The sequence below is a fragment of the Clytia hemisphaerica genome, unplaced genomic scaffold (assembly GCF_902728285.1).
Source record: "Clytia hemisphaerica strain Z4C2 unplaced genomic scaffold, Clytia hemisphaerica genome assembly, whole genome shotgun sequence".
Lineage (NCBI taxonomy): Eukaryota > Metazoa > Cnidaria > Hydrozoa > Leptothecata > Clytiidae > Clytia > Clytia hemisphaerica.
Genome location: NW_027104146.1, coordinates 2,565,357 through 2,573,019, shown reverse-complemented (window position 1 = coordinate 2,573,019; position 7,663 = coordinate 2,565,357). Strand labels below are relative to the sequence as shown.

Here is a 7,663-nt window from a genome sequence, read left to right as displayed (position 1 = left end):
AAGTTGCTTTCAGATACACTTTTGCGTCATTGGAAAAGAACAAGCTGCAGCCATATATTGCTCCAAATAAAACACATTGGAATAAGAACATCGAAAAGCAGCCACGGTTTTTCTCCACAAAAAAGAAAAGAAAACGAAACAGATGTAAATTGGCCAAACCTACAGCGGCTGAGAAAAAGTCATTATTCAGCCAACCAATTAACCTCCAAAATGAAGGTACCTACTTTTTGGAACACCCCTGTCTCAGTATGGGGATTTCCATTGAAGGAGCTAAATGCCGATAGGGATAAAAATATATTTTGTAATTTATGGCAATTTTAAGTGGGAATGACGCGTGGATTCGAACCTGTCGAAAATTCTGTGATACAGAGCAAAGTAGATTTCTATAAATGAAGCATGTAAATTTTAAACTTTAGGTCAAAGAGACCCTGATGAAACACCAATGGTGGATATCAGCAGTAACCAAAATGAAGGTACAAGCAATTCCTTCTATTAGGCCTCTTAGCATTACCATTTTGAGCTTGATTTGTTGTGTGCGTTGCTGTTCCTTAGAAAAATAGACATGTGCTACTTTTTGGGAGATACCCTGCCACGGTGAGCATTTTGCTAAGTAAAGGTTAGCCTAGTTTTTTCATTTTGACTTTTCAACTTGGGAAAAAATACAAACCTAGATTTATGCATAATTTAGTCACATTTGTAAATTTTAGGTCAAGGAGAACACAATGCAAAACCACTGATGATTAACAGCAGTGACCAACACTCAGGTACAGTCCCTGGGCCACAGAATGCGGTGTTTTTTTCTGATCCGAATTCTCACACATAAGAGTCTAGTTGTACTATAATTTTTTCGTGGAAATAATAAGTTTCTTTCCATAAACATTTCTTCCCCTAAAATAGGGGCGAAATTTTTGTGTCTAATTTTGCTTTATAATGCCCAATTTTGAAAAGTTTCCATATGAATCTATGAATCACCTTCAGATTTTATCATGATTTACATTTAGACGGTGACAGTACCAATACAATCCAAAGAACACCAATATGTAAGTATTTTTTATTTTAAGTAATTATCAAGAAAAACAAAATGATCACACAAGTGTTTTTGTTCACCAAGAAAAGTAAAATTTAGTCTTTTATATTCCAAATGGCTGGAACCCGAAATCTCAAACGCTGGATTAAAGCATGCCTAGGATAGTAAAGTTTGCTTACAAGAAGAGAAAAAGTCCTTTACAACAAACTATTATTATTACCCTTATTGTTTAACTGTATGTCTCACATAAATAGAAACACAAAAATCTATAGACTAATCTTTGTCCAAATGATTTATCTTAGGTGATCCCAACAAAGTTAACCACCTATTGAACATCCGACCATTTGGCTTGCGCCCCAAAATTCAAGAAATCCCAGATGAAATAATAAACTACAACATCGAACATTTGGAGAGCAGATTGGATAAAGAGAATTGGGAAAAGCTTAAAACAAAAGGTTTGGAATATAACGAAAAGATAAAGACACCTATGGACCCCTTTCAAATTAGCTATTTTAATGAATTGCTTGCCTATGTATCTATGTTTTGTTTCCAGAAATGTCATAAATCAACCATCTAAACATCCCTCCAACTCATTGCATATTTTTTATTTACTGTTTTTTAAATATATTCAGTCCAGAGCATGCATGACTTTTGGAGATGTTATCATTGCAAATGCGCATGGTTTGCAAATATGGTTGAGTGTGAAGAGTGTGGAAAATGGTTTCATTGGTACGTTTAACTTGTTCAATTATTATGACGCAGCTTTTGTCAATGATTTTGTCAAGAAAATAACTTTTAATTTGTAATTCTATGTTTGATAATAAGCGGTGTAAATTAAACTACATTATCTAATGTTTTAGGCAATGTGTTTCTATCAGCAATGAAGCCCCAGAAAATTGGATTTGTCAGCAATGTGCAGGTGGTAGTAAGAAGAAAAAAAGAACTAGTGCACATCAGGAGCGAAAATAAAGGAAATTCAAATCACCTTATGTTTATTTTCACAGATTTTGATTTTATAATTTTTCTTATTTTTAGCAGATTTTAGCTTGTTTCGAGTATCGAATGTTAAACTTGGGTCAAAATAAACTATTGATTTTTGAAAAGTGTCTTACCTATAGAGACTTTGGAAGGTGATAAATCAACCCTTATTGTCCGCACATTCTTAGCTCCCATTTTTGCCCAATTATGCAAATATGGGTGCTGTGTATGTGCGGATGGTAAGGGTAGGTTTTTTCACCTTTCAAAGTCTCTAAGGGTAAAAAAAAGTCAGAAAGTTTTAAATTAGTCTCTCTAAGGGTTGGAAAGTTAAAGATTTTTAGGAAATTTTCTTGATTTCGAGAGAATAAATCGTAAAAAAGTCTCTCCTAAGGGTCACCTTTTCAGCAAAAATCAGTCTCTCTATAAAGGATCGGTTTTCGGAGGTCCCGTTCGCGTTTTCGGAGGTCTCGTTCGCGTTTTCGGAGGTCCCGTCTGCACATACTCCTCATTCACCTAGTACTCTCAGGTACCTAATAGCCAGGGTTGGAATAAGCAGGGGGATTGAAAAAAATCTCAAAACTTAATAAGCGGGGGGCGGGGGTCGGGGGTGTTGGAATAAGAATGTCCTGGGTGGAAAATTTTCGAAAAATTAATTAGCGGGGGGACGGCTATTAGGTACCTGATAATACCCCCCCCCCCGGACCCCCTCCCCTACATATTGAGACAGTTCACACTCGCACGATCAATGTTTTTTTCCCATCAACTTACTGGTGTTATGCACAAAATATTTCACCTAAAGACAGAGTCGAATGAACGTAAACAAACTTAATTGTTGATGGTGAGTGAGTGAGACTGCTGGACTCTATACTTATAAGCTACTCTGTTTAAATTTTATCCTTTTAAACGTTTATTTTTAATTTTGTTGTTGTTGTTGTAGAGACTAATTATTGTCTTAGGTTTATCTTTAGCACTTGTTCCATATGAAAATAAAAATTTAGAAACCACTAAATGCCATATTTTCTCGGAAGCTTTCCATGATTCTCTAAAAAAACAATCAATCCAACTTTCTCCTAGTCTACGTCACATCTCCCTTCGTTTCGAGCGTAAAACTCCTACTCTTCGGGCTATGAGCACTGCTCTTGTTTTGAATATTGAAATTCTCCGGATAAATCGCATCCGCACTTAGGTTTTATTGAAGCAGAGCTGTCTTTTATGCCCCCCCCCGTAATAGATCGCCCTTCGCTTAACCTCTTTTTTCTCTATGTCGTGAAGCTTTAGAAATCAGGCTAAAACGCCTCGGATCCAGTCTAACAACTCCCGTAATAGATTCCGTACGTAATAGATAGCTTCTTGCTAGACGATATTGCTTAACCTCGTGCAAAAATTTTGACGGGTTATTCTTGATATGCGTAAGTCATTTTTCTAGCGGAAACACCCTAAAAAAGCCGGGATTTGACCTCTCTCTGTTACTAAAAATAAAAACACAGAGGTCAAAAACCGGCTTTATGGGTGCTTCCGTTAAAAAATATGACGTCATCTTGACTTACGCATATCAAGAATTATGTAGACTAGTCTACACAATAAACAGATCCAGGCTTTTAGGCCTTACTCTTGGTCTATAGGCACTGCTATAGGCGGTCACTAGTGACCCCCACCGGGAATTGCTTATTAATAGGTTTAAACGTAATAGACAACATTCACAAAAGATGTTTATCAATAGAGATTTTAAATAAAAGAATGTTTGAATCACAGCTGATTGGCTTAGGTTTCGAAACTCTCTATTGTTTCATTAAAACCTCAGTGCGCATGCGATTTATCTGGAGAATTTTAATATTCAAAATAAGAGCAGTGCTCATAGCCCGAAGAGTAGGAGTTTTACGCTCGAAACGAAGGAAGATATGACGTAGCCTATATGTAGACTAGCTTTCTCCCTTCTTTACGCGCGCAGCGCGTCTCCTTTGGTATAATGTGCGCGCAGTCGACTAAGTTCCTATATATCGCTCAACCACTTTCAAAATTCAGACTTCGTGTATGACTACATGACATCAATTTTCGTATCAATTTTTAAATCCTCAGATCACTCCGATCGCAAGTGAAGGATCCTCAGTGCTTTATATTTTAAATCATGAGATTGCTCCAAAACGAAAATCTTCCAACCCCCGATCTTCCTATCTTACCTTATCAGGTATTTTCAGCTGACAGAGTGAAGGAAGGCTCCTTTTTTTGCTCTATAAAGACTGATTTTAGCTTATTTTTGTGTTTTTAGAATTAAAATTTCCAACCCCTCCAACAATTAGCCCTCCCCCTACTAAGAACCTAATAAGAGTAAGATACAGTTTGCTTGTTGGTTCTTGGTTTTAACCATAGACATTACTGTGGTTTATAAATTGTGAAGACAAAATTTCAAGGTAAAGAGTTTCATATTCAAGTTAAATCTTCATACAGTACTCAACAACAAAAGGCAGGCCTGTCTGAGAAAAATCAAATCAAAAACAGTCGAAAAGATGACTTTCGGAGTAGGAGGGAGGTGTCAAAGACAAAGGGAAAGGGGGAAAACGCAACAAAAATATTTTCAGATGAACTTTTAATTTGGAGTTCTTCCATAAAATACACTAAAATCAAACCTGATGAACTAAGAAATTTATAAAACTACTTGACATGATCCAAATATTTTCAGCTTTTGGTATTGTCCGTGTGAAGCCAAACAGTTTTTCATCACTGCATACAAAAAATTTAAGATTCTTGAATGTCTGCCAATATGCAAGATTTCTGATAACATAATAAGGGAAATGTAACTGAATGTAATGTCTTGTATTTAAAAACCATATGACGAGCGATATTTATAAAAGTTCTCTCCCAATTCTCTCGTTTGCGACAAAGGTACGTCCTTGACTTTTAAGCATCTCAACAATCATTACGGCTTGACGATAATCAAGAAATTATTCACAGTGTTTTACTGTTTCAAAAATAATGTCTTTTTTAACCATTATTACAACCAACGCATACGTTTCAATCATGGAGCTCCTTTCCTCTGCTTTTCTTTTCCATGTCTATCGAAACAAAAACATAGAAAAAGACTCAGTGCTTTCAATCTGATTAATCCAATGATGAAGGGTGGTTTCTTCTCTATCGAAATAATGCTGTACATCATCTGCATTTTCAATTATCAATCTAGAAACTTTCAAATACATCTCTGAAAAATCTGCAACACCCCTCACTGCGAAACAAAGCTTCAGGGATCGAAAAATGCTTCTCTATTTTGTCAAAAGATGCAAACACTAAAATCGAATATTTTCGTTCGAATCTATAACGTTCGAATTAGATTTTCGAATAAAAACATTCGAAACTAAAAGGCGGAAGTAAAATAAAAGGGCGCTATCAGTAAAGCATATATATACGCAGGGAACGAGGTTGGTAAAAGGGGTGCTCCGCTCTCTCAGCAAGAGGTTCGAAAAATTGACTCTTCGTTCGTGGCGTGGAACACTCTTTTGAAAAAAAGTGACCTTGAATGGGACTGAAATGTGTTTTTGCGGTATTTACCTGGGACACTCGTGAAGGTGAAAAAAGGTACCCCCACCCCCTGGCCTGGGCCCGTGTAATATACTCGATTTTCAGGATTTTTTTAAATTTTAAGAATTTTGGTATTTTGGAATTTCTTTTTACATTCCCTTTGGTCAATGTGTTTTTCATCAGATAATTTGGACTTTATAGATCCTGAGGCTGTTGTAAATTTTCGGCCAGGGATAAAAAACCAGGTAAATAAAAGTTTTTTCAACTGGGGGAGAAAAGGCACTCTAGTCTGCCTAACAGATTTCCCGCAAAAATAATATTCAATTAAAAAGCTGTTGTTTTCACCTTTCAATAGTGCTTCTCAAGACTCTACACTCTAAATATTTGTGAGGTTAACTACAATCAGGGACAAAATACTTGGCGCAAAAGGGAAATTCACCGGGGTGTTTTGAAACCACAATCGATTTGTAAGTGCTCTAAAGTAGGTTCGAAGGGTAGAGTTTTAACTATGAGTTTTAACGCTAGACTTAAGACTGTGAATGTGAGGATCCAAAAGTTTAAAAATGGTCCAGTAGGGCTTGAAATATAGCCTAGAAACCAATAAATCCCTCCCAGATCGAAATAATCGATGAAATCAAGTTGAGGGCGGCCTGAAATTAACATTCTCGCTCGAACTTCAATTTTCGAAAAATTGTAAATTAGCCAAAAGTGCAAATACATTATGGCACGGATTGTAGCAAATCGGCATAATCACGAAAACGGCCGAAAAATGAAACAGGCTAGTGAGTTTCAACCGATAAAATAACGTATTTTCACTAGCCTTAAATTTTTCGCCGATCGTCGTGATTATCCTGGCCTACCTCAGTTCTCAACTTCAGTTGAGCTAGAATCTGAGAATGTCTGTGTGTGTGTGTGTGTGTGTGTCTGTCACCAAAACTTTGGGGCAGGCTGGAGACTTCAAAAATGGTCCGATTTGGCTGAAATTTTGCACACGTGATCCTTGGGCAAAACCTGGGGGTGTTTTTTTCATTTTTTTCAAAATTTTGATTTTTGGGGCCTGGGGACGAGTTCTTCGCCAAAACGAGGCTAAGGGGCAGGCTGGAGACTTCAAAAATGGTCCGATTTGGCTGAAATTTTGCACACTTGATCCTTGGGCAAATCCCTGGGGTGTTTTTTTCATTTTTTCAAAATTTTAATTTTTGGGGCCTGGGGACGAGTTTTTCGCCAAAACGAGGCTAAAACCCAAAATGCTATAATTTTTCTTAAGCCATTAAGTTTACAATTGGGCCTACGAATGATTTCAAAGATACTGAAGTTGAGCCAGTGTGGTTAGCACGTTCGACAGTATTATTTGCAACGCAAACAGAGTGGAGAAACGTACCTAAGCGTTCTGGAGCGCGCGTAACCCCTTTTTCTAAACATTGATTTCGTTTTTGAGGTTTGTTATTGTTTTGATTCGATGTAATCGTACACGAAAGTTGATTCCGTGCGCCATCGACACGAAAGTTATCAAGGCTAGATTTTAATTTTCAAGGCTAGTCGGCCGGTGCATCATGAAGATTTAGCCATAGGTGACAACAAACAACTTTTGACTTTTCTTTGCCTTGGTTTATATGCTTTGATGAGTTGAATTGGATGATGATTTTTGTACGATTGTCACAAGGAATGGTCGATAGTGAACTTTTATTAATATTCCTTTCTGGATTTGATGTTTCGTTTACATTCTGTTGGTTTGGCTGGAATGAGCTAGCTGGAAAATGAATGAGAGATGCTCTTGGTCTTGGAAAAAACAGGACATTTTATCAACTTTCACAACAACAAACTAATCTCAATTTTGTTTGTATATTTACATAAATCGTACGAAGACAAGTGACTGTGAATAAATCTGACCATGTTATACCTGAAAAATTACATACTACTTCCAGCAGTATGGGTATGGCGCATGAAAAAAGTTTGCACCTAACGAATGCAATTTCGACAATGCCGACAATGCAACAATGGGAATGGTTGATGAACTGATTTTAGCTAGAAATTTAAACATGGAGCAAAATTGACTGGTTAATGATTGAATTTCGCTTGGTTTTTTTATATACAACAATGAATTAACTGCTGTAACTGCTATAGTGACAGTTAGTGAAAACTCGTTGT

General features: G+C 36.7%; 1 long non-coding RNA gene across 1 annotated transcript; it reads left to right on the top strand.

Annotated features, from left to right (window-relative positions):
• The first annotated feature begins 999 nt into the window (after positions 1-999).
• Positions 1,000-1,751, top strand: LOC136813810 (uncharacterized). Its single transcript, XR_010847558.1, has 3 exons — positions 1,000-1,040; positions 1,330-1,482; positions 1,660-1,751. It is a non-coding gene; the product is annotated as an uncharacterized lncRNA (long non-coding RNA).
• Positions 1,752-7,663: the final 5,912 nt, after the last annotated feature.